This window comes from Schistocerca nitens, chromosome 9 (assembly GCF_023898315.1).
Source record: "Schistocerca nitens isolate TAMUIC-IGC-003100 chromosome 9, iqSchNite1.1, whole genome shotgun sequence".
In the NCBI taxonomy this organism is placed as follows: Eukaryota; Metazoa; Arthropoda; class Insecta; order Orthoptera; family Acrididae; genus Schistocerca; species Schistocerca nitens.
In genome coordinates, this window is record NC_064622.1 from 411,544,637 (window position 1) to 411,564,715 (window position 20,079).

Below are 20,079 nucleotides of genomic sequence, written 5' to 3' on the forward strand. Positions count from 1 at the left end.
GCGTGGGCTCGTGGACTAACTGCTCGAAGTAAATTTCGGAGAAAGCATTTAGGACAATCTCGGAAGATGTTTACTGCCTACCACCGGTTTCGAACAAGTATTTTTGCCAACATATTGAGGAAAAGTTGAAGTCCCCACCAACTATAACCGTATGAGTGGGGTATTTATTTGTTACATGACTCAAATTTTCTCTGAACTGTTCAGCAACTATAACATCTGAGTCTGGGGGTCGGTAGAAGGAGCCAATTATTAACTTAGTTCGGCTGTTAAGTATAACCTCCACCAATACCAATTCGCACGGAGTACCTACTTCGACTTCACTACAAGATAAACCACTACTGACAGACACTTTAGACACAAACACTCCACCACCAATTCTGCCTAATCTATCCTTCCTGAACACCGTCTGAGACTTCGTAAAAATTTCCGCAGAACTTATTTCAGGCTTTAGCCAGCTTTCTGTACCTATAACGATTTCAGCTTCTGTGCTTTCTATTAGCAGTTGAAGCTCAGGGACTTTCTCAGCACAACTACAACAATTTACAAAAAAATGGTTCAAATGGCTCTGAGCACTATGGGACTCAACATCTTAGGTCATAAGTCCCCTAGAACTTAGAACTAGTTAAACCTAACTAACCTAAGGACATCACACACACCCATGCCCGAGGCAGGATTCGAACCTGCGACCGTAGCAGTCCCGCGGTTCCGGACTGCAGCGCCAGAACCGCTAGACCACCGCGGCCGGCAACAATTTACAACTAAAATTCCGACTGTTCCTTGATCCAAGCACGTCCTGTATTTGCCATGCACCCTTTGAGATTGCAGCCCACCCCGTACTTTCCCGAGGCCTTCTAACCTAAAAAAACGTCCAGTCCACGCTACACAGCCTCTGCTACCCGTGTAGCCGCCAACTGAGTGTAGTGAACTGCTGACCTATTCAGCGGAACCCGAAACCCCACCACCCTATGGCGCAAGTCAAGGAATCTGCAGCCAACACGGTCGCAAAACCGTCTGAGCCTCTGCTTCAGACCCTCCACCCGGCTCTGCACCAGAGGTCCGCAGTCGATTCTGTCAACAATGCTGCAGATGGTGAGCTCTGCCCTCATCTCGTAAGCCTGACCGGCAGCCTTCACCTTACTAGGCAGATATGCTGACCATTATACCACCACAATACTTCTTCAGCTTCCCACGTTATCGTAGATAAATTTGAGACTTAAATGTCTCAGGGAAAATTTAATTTAAGATCTGTACGATCACATTTAGTACATCAGTTCCCTATTACGTCAAAAAAAAAAAAAAAAAACACGTGGTCTCGCGGTAGCGTTCTCGCTACCCGAGTACGGGGTCCTGGGTTCAATTCCCGGCGGTGTCAAGGATTTTTCACTTGCCTCGAGATGACTGGGTGTTGTTGTGTCGTCTTCATCATCATCATTCATCCCCATTACGGTCGGAGGAAGGCAATGGCAAACCACCTGCTCTAGGACCTTGCCTAGTACGGCGTTGCGGGTCTCCCGCATTGCCCCCTACGGTCTGTTACGGGGTATGGGACTTCATCATCACCGATACATTTGTTTCAGTTCGATTTAGATCACGACACTTCGTTTTTATATTTTTATCGTTACACCAAGCCACACTATGAGCTAGTTTCGAGCTTACGCCCATTATTAAGTGCACAATGGATATATCATCCTCCTAAAAAGTATAAAACATAGATCACATGTCAGGCACACTTACGGACACCCGCGACGTCGGAACAGGTATACACAAACCACGAATACACAATATACCTCACTACTAATTACCTTGGTACTATTTTCGAGACGTCGTATTGTGTACGTCGCTAACATTGTAATTGCAACCAATTTATTATTCTGTGATTTTCATGTCTTGAGTACGGTTTATGTCCGGACGATTGTGGAAAACAAATTGTGCAGATGGTTAAGAGTGACACCGTTTTAAGTACGAAGGAGTGCTGAAAAGTGGTACCACAGAATTTTTATGTGAAAACTCTTAAAACGTTTTACATAAAATAAACGTTATTAACATTCTAAATTTTTTATTCTTCATGTCTCCATAATTATTTCTCAACATAGTCACCCAGGCGACGAACACATTTCTCCCAACGAGAGACCAGTTTGTTTATACCGTCATTGTACATTGTTTGACTTTGTTGACGGGCCACAGACCTACCTCCACCTATACCTCTTCATCACTGTCAAAGGGAAGTCCTCGACGCTGCAGTCTGGAACCGCAAGACCGCTACGGTCGCAGGTTCGAATCCTGCCTCGGGCATGGATGTTTGTGTTGTCCTTAGGTTAGTTAGGTTTAACTAGTTCTAAGTTCTAGGGGACTAATGACCTCAGCAGTTGAGTCCCATAGTGCTCAGAGCCATTTGAACCATTTTTGAAGTCCTCGAAAGTGTTCTTTATGTTCTGAAATGATGAAAATCTGATGGGGCCAAGTCGGGACTGTATGGAGGACGGTCGGGGACAGTAAACAAAGGCGTCTGGTGGTTGCACATGTCGCTGCGCTCCTGTACGGTCTGGCATGGCAGTGCCGCACGAGAGTGTACACAATGTGTGGAAGAACTGTCCGAATTCGAAACTCGATTACAGCACACTGTTTCTCACGCCGGAAATAGTTACGTTACACGCTATCATGTTACATGCTACAATTCGGAGGTCGTTAGCGCCAGATGGTTGGGAATATGTAGTCATCGAAAATAAAGGTGTAGGATATTAATAATGTTTGATTTACTTATAAGCCTCAAACAATTTTCACATAAGAAAATTCTGAGACATTACTTTTCAGCACGTCCTTGTATATTTACCTGACACCCTCCCCGTCTACCCTGTAACTATACCAGTACGGCTGGAAGATGTAGGGGTATTGCATATCGGCAGTACGCTGTAACCTTCTGGCTGTACATTCGTTTATAGACGGTTCTAGATGGACATGTGGCAGGACTGCAGTGTGTATGTTTAATTTATAGACACCTATTTCAAGGTTGTCTCTTCGTTCTGTGTGGTTAAAAATGGTTCAAATGGCTCTAAGAACTATGGGACTTAACATCTGAGGCCATCAGTCCCCTAGACTTAGAACTACTTAAACCTAACTAACCTAAGGATATCACACACATCCATGACAGAGGCAGGATTCGAACCCGCGACCGTGGCAGCAGCGCGGTTCCTAACTGAAGCACCTAGAACCTCTCGGCCACAGCGGCCGGCTCTGTGTCGTTAGATGTGATTTTTTGTGTCTATTAATACTATTGTTCTCGCGGTTACTATTACCTCACGCATATCATACACTCCTGGAAATTGAAATAAGAACACCGTGAATTCATTGTCCCAGGAAGGGGAAACTTTATTGACACATTCCTGGGGTCAGATACATCACATGATCACACTGACAGAACCACAGCCACATAGACACAGACAACAGAGCATGCACAATGTCGGCACTAGTACAGTGTATATCCACCTTTCGCAGCAATGCAGGCTGCTATTCTCCCATGGAGACGATCGTAGAGATGCTGGATGTAGTCCTGTGGAACGGCTTGCCATGCCATTTCCACCTGGCGCCTCAGTTGGACCAGCGTTCGTGCTGGACGTGCAGACCGCGTGAGACGACGCTTCATCCAGTCCCAAACATGCTCAATGGGGGACAGATCCGGAGATCTTGCTGGCCAGGGTAGTTGACTTACACCTTCTAGAGCACGTTGGGTGGCACGGGATACATGCGGACGTGCATTGTCCTGTTGGAACAGCAAGTTCCCTTGCCGGTCTAGGAATGGTAGAACGATGGGTTCGATGACGGTTTGGATGTACCGTGCACTATTCAGTGTCCCCTCGACGATCACCAGTGGTGTACGGCCAGTGTAGGAGATCGCTCCCCACACCATGATGCCGGGTGTTGGCCCTGTGTGCCTCGGTCGTATGCAGTCCTGATTGTGGCGCTCACCTGCACGGCACCAAGGCAGAAGCGACTCTCATCGCTGAAGACGACACGTCTCCATTCGTCCCTCCATTCACGCCTGTCGCGACACCACTGGAGGCGGGCTGCACGATGTTGGGGCGTGAGCGGAAGACGGCCTAACGGTGTGCGGGACCGTAGCCCAGCTTCACGGAGACGGTTGCGAATGGTCCTCGCCGATACCCCAGGAGCAACAGTGTCCCTAATTTGCTGGGAAGTGGCGGTGCGGTCCCCTACGGCACTGCGTAGGATCCAAGGGCCTTGCGTGCATCCGTGCGTCGCTGCAGTCCGGTCCCAGGTCGACGGGCACGTGCACCTTCCGCCGACCATTGGCGACAACATCGATGTACTGTGGAGACCTCACGCCCCACGTGTTGAGCAATTCGGCGGTACGTCCACCCGGCCTCCCGCATGCCACTATACGCCCTCGCTCAAAGTCCGTCAACTGCACATACGGTTCAGTCCACGCTGTCGCGGCATGCTACCAGTGTTAAAGACTGCGATGGAGCTCCGTATGCCACGGCAAACTGGCTGACACTGACGGCGGCGGTGCACAAATGCTGCGCAGCTAGCGCCATTCGACGGCCAACACCGCGGTTCCTGGTGTGTCCGCTGTGCCGTGCGTGTGATCATTGCTTGTACAGCCCTCTCGCAGTGTCCGGAGCAAGTATGGTGGGTCTGACACACCGGTATCAATGTGTTCTTTTTTCCATTTCCAGGAGTGTATTTTACGTCTAGTATATTGACGACCATGTTACGCTTAACTATATATGGCATATGATTTCTGTTTTACACTACTTAGGAAGATGATGTATCCACATCTGTTGTGGACTTGAGTATATGGTCGAAACTACCCAGTAGCACTAAATACCCTCTTAACTAACCGAATGGTGGAAACTATGTCACTTTTCAAAATTAGTATTTTTGTCCACACGCCTACGTCTCTAGCCCCTGTGCTATTCATGTCAAGTAGCCGCTCTCATCTCCGTTCCATAGCTCTCATAAGTGATGTACCCCAGTCCAAATGGTTAAAACCGAATACAAATGAGGAGATATGTCTGGTCCACCATGCATCAGCTTCATTTATCTGTAAAACTCTGCATATAGTTCAGCTGATCTGAAGATAACAGAAGTAGCTGAGTAGGCAATATTTTCTGGCAAGCAAATGTTTTATAAGAGTCGTGAACGAGATATTATTTCGCAAAAAGGTAAACATTTACTTGAAACAATGTATTGTAGCACATGCAGTACTTACAGAGTCATATTTCCAGAAACAGAAGTTGCTTTGTTGTCGTATACTCTGCCTTAATCGTCATCAGGGCACAAATGAGGTGATGAGAACACAGCGGAATGGCGTAGTATGAAGACCTGCCAACAGCAGAGCCAGGCCTTTGCCACGAGCTCTTTCTTTCCGCTGTGTTTTAACCACTTTACTAAAACGGGATTGCACGACAAAAAAGCTACTCATGTTTTGGGAATGCGCTGCATGTTAAAATATGCATTTTTTTAAAAGTAAGTTTTGTGACGGCTCCCAAACCCAAACCCAAGGTAGTACTTTTTGGGCAGCCACCACAAATTGTATAAAGCGTGGGTAGTGACCAGGATGTAGCTATGTCTGTCGGCCCGAAAAATAATTGACAAGAATTGCGCCAGCTAGAATGAAGAGATAACTTATCTTTATTTCTGACGAAACGTGCACCAGCAATACAAGTCCAGGTAATATCCAAGAGTAATCCGTGTACTGAGCCTAGTCAAATACAATAGCAAATATCACGCAGCAATGGCTCCGCTATAAACTCCACGAAAGGCTAGCAATAGACAATCGACAATAGACTGTCCGTCTCGGGGCCAGCGCTCCTCCTTATATGCAAAAGGCAGAGGGCGCTGCGGACCCGAGCTCAGCCACGGCGCGACCTCTTCCGTCGGCGGTAACGCATTGAGAGGCCGACAGCCGCTACAGGAACTGTGGCCACCGATGTCACGGTCAGGGCGCGCGTGCGCGAGTTGGTTGGTTGGGTCCGTGGAAAAAACAGTGTCACATGTTTTACAGTGAGTAGCAATGAACAAAACTACAAGTTCCTATAACTCTACGTATCCAGAAACGAATAGGCCTACCTATTAAGATGTTGGCGATCTGCCCTGTCATTCCCATCCGTCTGTGACGTATGAGTAGAGACTATGGCAGTGCTACCTGAGGTTACCACGCGTCTTGACACTTCATTTAGCCGTTCTTCACAATAGCGGCGCGGGGCAGCCGTGCGGTCCTGGGCGCCTTGCGGCAGTTCGCGTGGCTCACCCAGTCGGAGGTTCGAGTCCTCCCTTGGGCATGGGTGTGTGTGTGTGTGTGTTGTCCTTAGAGTAAGTTTAATTCAGGTTAAGTAGTGTGTAAGCCTAGGGACTGATGACCTCAGAAGTTTGGTCCCATAGAACTTACCACAAAATCCAAATCTTCAGTGAATCACGCGCTCCTTCAGATACACCTAACTCCATTCGGAATGCTTCACATGCAATGGTCACACGCTATTGTAACGTCTGTAGTTTGCCGATGGGCTGGACGTACATCAATGCCTTTAAATGTCCCTCTCTTAACCAGGCGAAACTACTTTCGTCCGGCCACAACTTTGGGTTATTTGACTGCTCTGGGAGAAGTCTCATCAAATTAGAACACACAAAATATTAGTTCACATTATTACATCAAGGAATAAAAGATTTACTTAAATTTGACGAAGATCTTTGCCACAGGACTACTTGAAGAGTTACAACAAATACTGACTCTTAAAGTATCACGTGGTACGGATTAACAAACAGTTCTTTTGGAGTACAACGCTCCACATTTAAATGGACCAGTCCATCATAAACTTGAGAAACTTAAGCTATCACCTTGGTCCGATATTATGGTGCTTACTCCTTCAGATGAAGTCACGAACTGGGCCGAGCTCTTGCATGGTCGAAACTATGTTGACCGCAATACGAGGGCGCTGCTGTTGCTGTAAGGGAGGCGTGGTCTTCTGGAGCGCTTTACATTCGTCGTGCTGATTGCAGCGAGCCCTAGAAAACGTTGCCGCCTTTGTTCAGAAAACGTTGCCGCCTTTGCTCTGGCTCAGCTACCTCTGGACGGTACTACAGTCCCTATAGCCAGAAATCTAATGGATTCAGGTTCTGTGAATTGAGAAGCCTTGATACTGGATGTCATCCACCAAACCATTACCCAAGAAACTCTGCCCTGAGCTACTGTTGCAAGAGCAGCAGAAAATGTTGTGGTGCCCTGTTGTTAGTAAACCACAGTCGTTGTCTTTCTGGAAGGATAATTTTCTCGAATAGCGTCGACGTTCATCGTGCAGAAACAGTTCGCACACTGCACGTGCTAATCTGGTTGACAAAGTGTGATTCCCGGCGGGGTCAGGGATTTTCTCTGCCTCGTGATGACTGGGTGTTGTGTGATGTCCTTAGGTTAGTTAGGTTTAAGTAGTTCTAAGTTATAGAGGACTGATGACCATAGATGTTAAGTCCCATGGTACTCAGAGCCATTTGAACCATTTTTGACAAAGTGTGTGGCCTATGAGTTTGTTACAGACAACAATTTGTCAATGAAGTTACAATGAAATTCAGACCATTAGCTGCCTACAGGCGTCGATAAATATCAACGGGGACAGCTGAAAATGTGGGCTTACATGGCAGGCGCTCTATCCGACTGAGTCATCGAGGACAGAGAGGATAGTGCGATTGCAAGGCTCTGGCACGCTCCCCGTGTGACCCACATTTCCAAGTTCCTGTCCACACACTACATTTGTAGTGCTCCTGCCCTCTATACTCATTACTCAGTCAATCTGCCGATTCCCGTAAGAGTTTGAGCAATGTGAGTGCATCCGCATTGAAGAAGATTATTGGTCGGTAAGCCTTATTACACTCATGCTCATAAATTAAGGATAATGCTGATACATAGTGAAACAACGCTCTGGTGGGCTGTTTGCGGGTTAAAATCACCTCGGGGTATGACCATGCGGTGCATTTGACCTGCGGTCGTCGCACGGTGGAGCTGGCAGCAGTCCACATACGGAGAGGTGTGTTGGTGCATGTCAGAGTACGGTGCAGCGAGTAGGTGTGCAGACGTTTTGGGATGTGATAATGGTGACTGTGTTGTTGAAAATGGTTCAGAGAACACATATTGATGATGTTATGAGGGGTAGAATACTAGGGCGACTGGAGGCTGGTCAAACACAGCAGGTCGTAGCACGGGCCCTCCGTGGGTCACAAAGTGTGATCTCAAGATTATGGCAACGACTCCAGCAGACAGAAAACGTGTCCAGGAGCTACAGTACGGGATGTTCACATTGTACAACACCACAAGAAGACCGATATCTCACCATCAGTTCCCACAGACGGTCACAGAGTACTGCAGGTAGCCTCGCTCTGGACCTTACCGCAGCCACTGGAACGCTGTCTCCAGACACACAGTCTACAGACGACTGAACAGACATGGTTTATTCGCCCGGAGACTGGCAAGGTGCATTCCACTGACCCCTGGTCACAGGAGAGCCAGTAAAGCCTGGTGTCAAGAACACAGTACATGGTCATTGGAACAGTGGTCCCAGGTTATGTTCCAGGTATAGTCTGAACAGTGATTCTCGACGGGGTTTCATCTGGCGTGAACCAGGAACCAGATATCAACCACTTAATGTCCTTGAAAGGGACCTGTATGGAGGTCGTGGTTTGATGGTGTGGGTGAGATTATCATTGGTGCACGTACACCCCTGCATGTCTTTGACAGAGGAACTGTAACTGGTCAGGCGCATCGGGACGTCATTTTGCATCACTATGTCCACGTTTTCAAGGGTGCAGTGTGTCCCACCTTCCTCCTGATGGATGATAACGCACGGCCCCACCGAGCTGCCATCGTGGAGGAGTACATTGAAACAGAAGATATCAGGCGAATGGAGTGGCCTGCCTGTTCTCCAGACGTAAACGCCATCGAGCACGTCTGGGATGCTCTCGGTCGACGTATCGCTGCACGTCTTCAAACTCCTAGGACACTTCAGGAGCTCCGACAGGCACTGGTGCATGAATGGGAGGCTATACCCCAGGCTATACCCCCAGAGTATGCCAACCCGTTGTGCGGCCTGTGTACATGTGCATGGTGATCATATCCCATATTGATGGCGGGGTACATGCGCAGGAAACAGTGGCATTTTGCAGCACCTGTGTTTCGAGACGGTTTTCTCAACTTGTCACCAATACCGTGGAGTTACAGATCTGTGTCGTGTGTGTTCCCTATGTGCCTATGCTATTAGCGCCAGTTTTGTGTAGTGGCGGTTCTGCAATTATCCTTAATTTATGAGCATGAGTGTACATGAAGATGATACCATCTTCATATATTATTTTATAAGGCAGACAAGTCTCTGTAAATGGTAATGTCCTACAGATCGTTCAGTTCCCCGATGACACATGTTTACTCCTGTGTGAACCTTCTCCTACTTGATAAGCTCTCAACCCTCCCCCTGCCAAAAAAAAAAAGAACAGTATGTTCGTTCAGCTTGATGCAAGGATAGAATTCTCATGGTACGAGATCTGGACTCCCAGATCAGCATAGTCACGTCTCTGCGGCCTTGGTCAAATTGTTGGCATCATATCATTACGGCCGGAAGAGACATTGTATTTGGTGTTTCTAGCGCCCGAATATCACGGTAAGTCTCTGTGCAGTTGAGTTGTTTTGCCCACAAGGATCGTACTGCCCCACCTATTTCAGCTTTGGCGTACGTATCGAGTTGCCGCGCCATTTCACTCCCACACCGTGACATACCTGTTATCCATACAACAGCAGAGCTGTGTCTGCAGAAAGTCCGGCCACTGTACTCTCTTCTGACAACGATACACCATTATTGTGTAATGGTCTTGGAGTGCGACGGTATGTGTAACTTACTTTTTGAAGTCCCTACGTGTAATTTTTTTGTAAGTGTGAAGCAAAAATACGTAGAACACGTCGACTGTCACGCTACTGGTGCGGCTATTTAAATAGTGCACCGCCCAAAAGTCTGCTTCATTGTCTACGCCATGGCAAGCTCCTCGAGAAAGTTGTCTGACTGCAGTGGTACGACTGTCTACGTCGATCTTTGGTTCAAGAAATTCTCAAACCTTGGTATAGTCCGATCGCTTAAGAAAGAAGACTTTACGTCCCACACAGGCGACGGTAAATTCCGTGGGGATGCTGATGCAATAACTCCATACTTAACAATCATATTCCACTGGAAAGTTGCACAGGTCACAGCAATATTCAACAAAGGCAGTAGGAGTAATCCACTAAATTAACGCCGATATGCAGAAGGTCTTTTGAGACATATATTGTTTTCGAACATTACTTAGAAAACTTCGTTCTTTTGAAACACAAGTAGCTCTTTACTCCTACGAAGTGTGGAGTGCTATCGACAAGGGATTTCAAATTGATTCCGTTTTTCTGGATTTCCGGAAGGCATTTGACACTGTATCACACAAGTGGCTTGTAGTGAAATTGCGTGCCTGTGGAATATTGTCTCAGTTATGTGACTAGATTTGTGATTTTTTGTCAGAGAGGTCACAGTTCGTACTAATTGAAGGGAAGTCGTCGAGTAAAACAGAAGTGGTTTGTGGCATTCCCCAAGGTAGTGTTATAGGCCCTTTTCTGTTCCTTATCTATATAAACGTATTTGGAAGACAATCTGAGAAGCTGTCTTAAGTTGTTTGCAGATGACGCTGTCGTTTGTCGACTAGCAAAGTCATCAGAAGAGCAAAACAAATTGCAAAGTGATTTAGAAAAGTTGTGTGTATGGTACGATAAGACCCTAAATAGCGAGAAGTGTAAGGTCATCCACATGAGTGCTAAAACGAATCCGTTAAAATTCGGTTACACGATAAATCAGTCAAATCCAAAGGCCGTAAATTCAACAAAATACCTTGGACTTACAATTACGAACAACTTAAATTGGGCAGGCCGCTGTGGCCGAGCGGTTCTAGGCCCTTCAGTCCAGAACCACGCTGCTGCTACGGTCGCAGGTTCGAATCCTGCCTAGGGAATGGATGTGTGTGATGTCCTTAGGCTAGTTAGGTTTAAGTAGTTCTATGTCAAGGGGACTGATGACCTCAGATGTTAAGTCCCATAGTGCTTAGAGCCGTTTTTTTTAACTTAAATTGGTAGGAAAGCATAGAAAATGTTGTGGGGAAGTCTAACCAAAAACTGCGTTCTGTTGGCAGGTCAGTTAGGAAATGTAACAGATCTACTATGGAGACTGCCCGCACTGCGCTTGTCCGTCCTCTTTTAGAATACTGCTGCGCGGTGTGGGATCCTTATCAGACAGGATTGACGGAGTACTTCGAAAAAGTTCAAAGAAGGGCAGCAGGTTTTGTATTATCGCGAAATAGGAGAGATAGTGTCACTGAAACGATACAGGATTTGGGATGGACATCATTAAAGCAAGGCGTTTTTCGTTGCGGAGGGATCTTCTCACGAAATTCCCATCACCAACTTTCTCTTCCGAACGCGAAAATATTTTGTTGGCGCCGATCTACATGGGGAGAAACTATAACCACGATAAAATAAGGGAAATCAGAGCTCGTACGGAAAGATATAAGTGTTCGTTCTTTTCGCGCGCTGTACAGGATTGGGATAATGAAGGATTGTGAAGGTGGTCCGATGAACTCTCTGCCAGACACTTAAATGTGATGTGCAAAGTATCCATGTAGATGCAGTTGTAGGTACCAGATCGTAACCCCCTGCGATTCTTATCTCGGGGGGGGGGGGATGGAGGTACAGGAGAGATCGTGTTTTGTGTTTTTGTCCCGCCTATGGCTGCTGGCAGCTACTCTTCAAGATCTGGGACTGCGAATTGTTGAAGGACTAACTTCAATAACTAACGATTAGCTGATTCGAGTGTCTCAAGAAATGAGCTACTGCTTCGATGTTTACAGCAACATTGAGTATTTAAATGTCTGAAGCTTGAAACCAGAACCTTTGTTTGTCTACTAGCGGTGGAGTTGTTTTCCTACCCGCTGTAATTTGTGAGAAATAAGTGTTTCACCTCTGCTCCTTCTTTCAAGATGAACTTAAACATTCTAAAGAGAAATGACTTACACTGTGCATCAATCAGCCTTAGGCTGGCACGGATAGGGGTGAATGAGGTGTTCAGCCACAATAATTTTTGATCACCTACCCAGTAACGTAAAGAATTCAATAGCTTAAACTAACTTCAAACACAATCAAAAATATTATGTGCTTGACATCATTTACTCCACAGAAAAGTTCCTGAATGTGTAATAAAATGGTGTGTGTGTGTGTGTGTGTGTGTGTGTGTGTGTGTGTGTGTGTGTGTGTGTGTGTGCGCGCGTGCGTGTGTGTGTGTGTGTGGGGGGGGGGGGGGGGGAACATAGCACAAGGCACTGTGACTAATAAATAGAAGCTTAGGACAAAAGTAACTGAATCTTCTCTGTATAACAGGGAGTTGTCACAATAATTATGATCCACGGAACATGTAATCTTAACTACCAAATGATCGCTGTACTTATATATATAGTCGAAACATGGTGAAAATACTCGTCTGCTCGTCTTCCTTTAGGTTTTTCGCCGTATATCTGACATCAAGCACAAGTCAGGATAATTCATTTGGGAATACCCCATACACTTTTACATCTACGTCTTCATCTACATGATTACTCTGTAATACAAATTAAGTGCATCGCAGAAGGTTCATCGAACCACATTCAAGCTATTTCTCTACCCTTCCACTAGGGAACAGCGCGGGGGAAAAACGAACACTTAACTCTTACTGTGCGAACTCTGATTTAGTTTGTATTGATGATCATTTCTCTCCATGTAGATGGACGCCAAAAAAATTTTGGACACTCTGATGAGAAAGAAGGTGATTGGAATGTCATGAGAAGATATTGCTGCAAAGAACGACGCCCTTGTTTTAATGACTGCCACCCCAGCTCGCGTGATATATCGGTGGCACTCTCGCCCATATTTCATGATAATACAAAACGAGCTGCCCTTCTTTTAACTTTATCGATGTCCTCCGTCAGTCCCATCTGATGCGGGATCCCACACCGCACAGCGATAGTTGAGAAGAGGGTGGACAAGCGTAGTGTAAGCAGTCTCTTTAGTAGACCTGTTGCATTTTCCAAATGTTCTGGCACTAAATCGCAGTGTTTGGTTTACTTTCCCCATAACATGGTCTATGTGATCGTTCCATTATTAGTTACTTGTAATTTTTATCCCTAAGTAATTAGTTGAATTTTCATCCATTGTATTTGTGTATTTTATCGTGTAACCGAAATTTAGCGGACTTCTTTTATTACTCATGTGAATGACTTCAAACTTTTTATTATTTAGAGTTGTTTTGCCACTTTTCGCACCATACAGATACCCTGTCTAAATCTTTTGAATTGGTTTTGATCATCTGATGACTTTACAAGACGATAAATGACAGCATCATCTGCAAACAGTCTAAGCGAGCTGCTCAGATCGTCACCTAAATCGTTTATGCCGATCAGGAGCAGCAGAGGGCCTATAATATTTCCTTGGGGAACGCCAGATATTACTACCGTTTTACTCGATGACATTCCATCAATTAATATAAACTGTGTCCTTGCTGGCAGGAAATCAAGTACCCAGACGCGCAATTGAGACGATACGTCCATAGACGGTCGGTGAAGCGAGGGTATCATCTGGAGTGCCCCAGGGAAGTGTGTTAGGTCCACTGTTGTTTTCTATCTACATAAATGATCTTTTGGATAGGGTGGATAGCAATGTGCGGCTGTTTGCTGATGATGCTGTGGTGTACGGGAAGGTGTCGTCATTGAGTGACTATAGGAGGATACAAGATGACTTGGTTAGGATTTGTAATTGGTGTAAAGAATGGCAGCTAACTCTAAATATAGATAAATGTAAATTAATGCAGATGAATAGGAAAAAGAATCGCGTAATGTTTGAATACTCCATTAGTAGTGTAGTGCTTGACACAGTCACGTCTATTAAATATTTGGGCGTAACATTGCAGAGCGATATGAAGTGGGACAAGCATGTAATGACAGTTGTGGGAAAGGCGGATAGTCGTCTTCAGTTCGTTGGTAGAATTTTGGGAAGATGTGGTTCATGTGTAAAGGAGACCGCTTATAGAACACTTATACGACCTATTCTTGAGTACTGCTCGAGCGTTTGGGATCCTTATCAGGTCGGATTGAGGGAGGACATAGAAGCAATTCAGAGGCGGGATGCTAGATTTGTTACTGGTAGGTTTGATCATCACGCGAGTGTTACGGAAATGCTTCAGTAACTCGGGTAGGAGTCTCTAGAGGAAAGGAGGCGTTCTTTTCGTGAATCGCTACTGAGGAAATTTAGAGAACCAGCATTTGAGGCTGACTGCAGTACAATTTTACTGCCGCCAACTTATATTTCGCGGAAAGACCACAAAGATAAGGTAAGAGAGATTAGGGCTCGTACAGAGGCATATAGGCAGTCATTTTTCCCTCGTTCTGTTTGCGAGTGGAACAGGGAGAGAAGATGCTAGTTGTGGTACGAGGTACCCTCCACCACGCACCGTATGGTGGATTGCGGAGTATGTATGTAGATGTAGACACTTCGTGTCCTATCCTTAGCAAATTAAGCTCGTGATCCATGCCAGCCTTCCTTCCTTCGCACTTGGGCAGCAGCGGAAGTGCGCTCGGTCCAGCCCACTGTGTTTCTGCGGTACCACTTGCTGGGGCCCGCTGCAGCACGCACGGCACCCGACCAGCACCTTGCGGGCGGGCGGTGTTCACGCAAGGCGGCGACTTAAAAGGCGGGACCAGTGTCAGCCAAGGCGACATGTGGCAACCTGTCGCCGACAGCTGGGACCCTTTCTCGTAAGCGCCGCCACGCGACTGTCTTGGGTATCTGTTACGTAGATTACACAGTCAGGGCAGCGACTTTCGTTACACAATAAAAGGTTTCTCTCAGTTTCTCGAAAACAGATAAGTGTCTATCACGCGTGCGCGCACGCACCTTTGTGTGTGTGTGTGTGTGTATTAATTCTTGAGCTTTTATCATTTCGTTAGTTCATTTCTTACCATGCAGGTTTATCGTTCAAGTTGTAATTTCTCCTAGGTTTCTGTTCTTACTCTTTTGTTCTTACTTTTCTGTTATTTACTGTTATGTGGTTACTCACTAGTGGATTTGCTACCATTATCTCAGACTTTTCGAATGGTATCTGGAGTTTCCAGAATGAGATTTTCCCTCTGCAGCGGAGTGGGCGCTGATATGAAACTTCCTGGCAGATTAAAACTGTGTGCCAGACCGAGACTCGAACTCGGGACCTTTGCCTTTCGCGGGCAAGTGCTCTAAAAACTGAGCTACCCAAGTACGACTCACGCCGCGTCCTCACAGCTTCAATTCCTACCTTCCTACCTTCCAATCTCTTCTGCGAACCTTGCAGAACTAGCACTCCTGGAAGAAAGGATATTGCGAAGTCATCGCTTAGCCTTTGGTATCTGGTGTCCTAATTTTTGTGCTATATTTTGTAGGCTTGTTATTTGATTTTTGGTTTCCTGTTTGTTATTCGTTAATAATGCTGAGGCATATGCGAATCCCTGTCAAATTATTTCTTATCTTTCGTGGTTCCAGTCCTTATAATTTTGAGGATTTTCCTTGTACCATTCCCTCATCACGTACTCCAGAACACAGTTGAAAAGTAATGGCAATAAACCAGCTCCCTGTCTTAATCCTGTTTTAATCGTAAATGGTTCAGATACTTCTCCTCTCAACTTTACTTTAGATATGGTGCTTTTTAGAGGTAAGTTTGTCGTTTTTAATAACGTTGGATGGAGACCGAATTTCCTTAGTATCTTCAATACTGAAGATCTGTGGATACAATCACAAACTGTTTGCAGTCTACAGAAATTACGACTTGTTGCTTTTCTTCTGTAATAATTCATTACCAATTTCAAAGTGATTACCTGTTTTGGGCACCTTCTCCAGGGTATAAATCCTCCTCCTTATGCTCCTAGTTCCACTTCAAGTTCATCTGGAGATTATAACGAGAAAAAAATTGTGTTATAAAGGGCAGTCAAATGAAAAAGCGACAATTGGAAAAAAGTAAGTAAACTATTAATTAATTCTAAACTAGTTGCCATGATTGTTAGCACAGCAATTTCAATGTGAGACATGATGATCAGTGCCTTCATGGAAAATTGTGGTTGGCTAGGAAACCATAATTAGAACCAGCAGTGCACCTCTTAATCCGCAGCAAATCGATAGCGACGAATGTCTTTCGTCAGGGTCCACATATTGTCAAGGTTAGTATGTTTGGAAATTCCCATGACAAACTCCTAGGCCCTTATAGAGGGCAGTGAGTACACAATATTTTGAATAGAAATCCATGTCCGGAAGCGTCATCCAACGACACTATAGAGCATGGAAGTAATAAGCCCAGGTGCCTGTAAATGTGCGTATTAACAAAGTGATTCCGTGATGATGTTACAAGCTTTCGAGGAAAGGAAACGAACGAGTTGAAAGTTACAAGCGAAGACAATGGTATACGTGTACTGGTAATGTTGCTACTAAGACTGTGGAGTAGGCAACTGTCAGAGGAGGTTGTTGTTGTTGTTGTAGTCTTCAGTCCTGAGACTGGTTTGATGCAGCTCTCCATGCTATTCTATCCTGTGCAAGCTTCTTCATCTCCCAGTACCTACTGCAATCTACATCCTTCTGAATCTGCTTAGTGTATTCATCTCTTGGTCTCCCTCTACGATTTTTACCCTCCATGCTGCCCTCCAATACCAAATTGGTTATCCCTTGATGCCTCAGAACATGTCCTACCAACCGATCCCTTCTTCTGGTCAAGTTGTGCCACAAACTTCTCTTCTCCCCAATCCTATTCAATACTTCCTCGTTAATTATGTGACCTACCCATCTAATCTTCAGCATTCTTCTGTAGCACCACATTTCGAAAGCTTCTATTCTCTTCTTCTCCAAACTATTTATCGTCCATGTTTCACTTCCATACATGGCTACACTCCATACAAATACTTTCAGAAATTACTTCCTCACACTTAAATCTATACTCGATGTTAACAAATTTTTCTTCTTCAGAAACGCTTTCCTTGCCATTGCCAGTCTACATTTTATATCCTCTCTACTTCGACCATCATCAGTTATTTTGCTCGCCAAATAGCAATACTCCTTTCCTACTTTAAGTGTCTCATTTCCTAATGTAATTCCCTCAGCATCACTCGACTTAATTCGACTACATTCCATTATCCTCGTTTTGCTTTTGTTGATGTTCATCTTATATCCTCCTTTCCAGACACTATCCATTCCGTTCAACTGTTCTTCCAAGTCCTTTGCTGTCTCTGACAGAATTACAGTGTCATCGACGAACCTCAAAGTTTTTACTTCTTCTCCATGGATTTTAATACCTACTCCGAATTTTTCTTTTGTTTCCTTCACTGCTTGCTCAATATACAGATTGAATAACATCGGGGAGAGACTACAACCCTGTCTCGCTCCCTTCCCAACCACTGCTTCCCTTTCATGCCCCGCGACTCTTATAACTGCCAGGTGGTAGTGTGGACCAAAACAAGGAAAACATGTCTATTAAACATGGAGTCTAAAATGCATACCTGAGGAGCTAAGAGCACTCGTTGCTTTGAAGGTAAGCATTTTAGAGCCCATGTTTAATGGATATTGTTTTCCTTGTTTTGGTCTACGCTACCAGCTCTGAAAGTTTCGCACCTCACAGTCTTAGCAACATCAGTACCAGTACATGAATACCACTGTCAGAGGTATCAGAACGGCTTTCGCTTGTAACTTTCGACTCGTCCCGTTCCGGTACAGGGACCCTTACCTCAAATTGATACACAGGATGGATCATGATTACCTGATTGAGAAGTAGCGGTTCCGGTCTCGTAAACTGACATACGGTCGGGAGAGCGGTGTGCTGACCACATGCCACTCCGTATCCACATCCAGTGACACCTATCTATTGAGGATGAGACGGCTGCGGTACCGCTGGGCCTTCCAAGGCTTGTTCGGACGGAGTTTAGTTTTTATACTTCCAAAGCATGTGTTTTTATAACGAGCAATGCTCCATCTTCGACAACAGATGTAAACAGTGCTAATTTTCCCCGTGGACACATAGGACTGTTGTTTTTCTTGGTAGCGGCACCGTCATTGGTGTGAGAGGTATGTTTTCTAGTACTGAATCATGTGCACCGTCCGCTGTTCTCATAGTTTGACAAATTTATTTTCGTATTAAGGAAACAAACTGACTTTGATCACGAACAGTGGTGCATTTCGAGCCCTGAGGACTCATCTTCAGTTGCCAGATTAGACTACATCATTTAGTGAGTTTAGATTACTACTGATCATCTTAACAGTACGTTGTGCAGGGTGGCACACCATGAATACAAAACTAAGACAGAAACGAAAATTTGCTTTACTGTTTCCAGCAATAGTTGTATATTTTCTAATGACAGTGTGAATAATACAAGTGGTAGTCAAATGAAAATGAGACAGATGGAGAAAACGTTAAGTAAACTGTTTATTATTTCAAAACTAATCGCCATAACTGTTAATACATTTATCCCAATGTGAGACAAGACGCTCAGTGCCTTCACGGAAAAAGGTTGGCAAGATTGTTACGACTATGCTGCAGAAGTTTCCTGGGAAGCCCTTACACATCCTCCATTCAGTCCCGATCCCTCCCGTTGGCACTTCCATAGTTTTAGAGCCCCGAAGAAAGACATGCGAAGCTGTCGATTTGCTTTAGACGAAGAGGTGCATGTTTGGGTACAATCATGGTTCCGTAGGGAATCTCTAACATTTTTCCTTTCAGACACTGACAGTTTTGTCCCACCATGGGTAAATTTATTAACTGTTCACTCACTTTTTTCCATGAAAACAAGACAGAAGGAAAAAAGCGAGTCAACCTTTATACATGTACGTATGTATTTACATACGTACAAACACACTTTTCGTCATACAGCACATTTGTAGACTAATTTCAAACAAATCAAAGACTATCCAAATATAAAAATTGTAGATTTCTACAGATGCACAGGTGTTGTCATTTCTAAGGCTATAGAAAAACGTTATGTCATTATTTATACACAGAAGACATTTGCAAAACAGTTATTTCTGCTAGTTGTTCCCTGTTGCCATTCCTGTCAGCGCTGTCATCAGTTAACCTAGGGGACAGAAGTCCTGTACATCGAGTAAACTTGGCTATCTTTGTTCACGTATTTCTAATGTTTATGTATGGTTATAAAATTTTCTCAAGCGGCCAGTCGCTTCAAGTGGTTGTACACTGTGGAAAAAAATGCAGCACTCACATGCGCAAAGCCATTTTACTAACAAGTATGCGGCAGGTAGATCATACCTGTAGGACTAAATGGTAACAAATTCATACGAAATGAAACAGACATGTCGTAGTAAAGGGAACCCAAACAATCCATAAATACCAATTGTACACCCCTCTCGCACCATCACAGGCGCATATTCTAGCATACAAACGGCTATAAAATGTGCCGAATAACATCCTGCAATACAGTGTCCCAAGTATCTTGCACCTTTCGTTGTATTTCGCCAATTGTTCTTGCAGGTACTGGAGAATGAGGTATTTTCCATTTCACCATGACCCATACGTGACCAGTTGGCGAGAGACTGAATATTATTACTGACCAAGGCAGTCTTTTACGCTCTGAAGAGTACGTTGAGCGGCAACACCCTTATGTGGACGTGTTTTGTCCTGTTGAAAATGCTGATCACCTTCCTTTCGAGAAAATGGCAGTAGCATGGAGAAAACACAATAACTTCGTTTCTTGTGCAATAGTCGCGCACCAACATGAATGAATGTGCGGGTGCTATATCGTGCTATAAGTTCAATGAATTGTCTCGCCACATTTCAGGCCTATTCTTTCTCACATTTCCTCATAGCATCGACGCACGTCCCGATAGTACCATCGATTAACAGTTTGTCGCTGTGGCAGGAATTCATGATGAGCTAATCCTTCGAAGTTAAAAAAAAAGTCAGCACGGCTGTGAAATTTAACCCGACGTCACGAGCTTTTTTTGGTCTTGGAGAACGTTCCCCAACCTACTGTGAA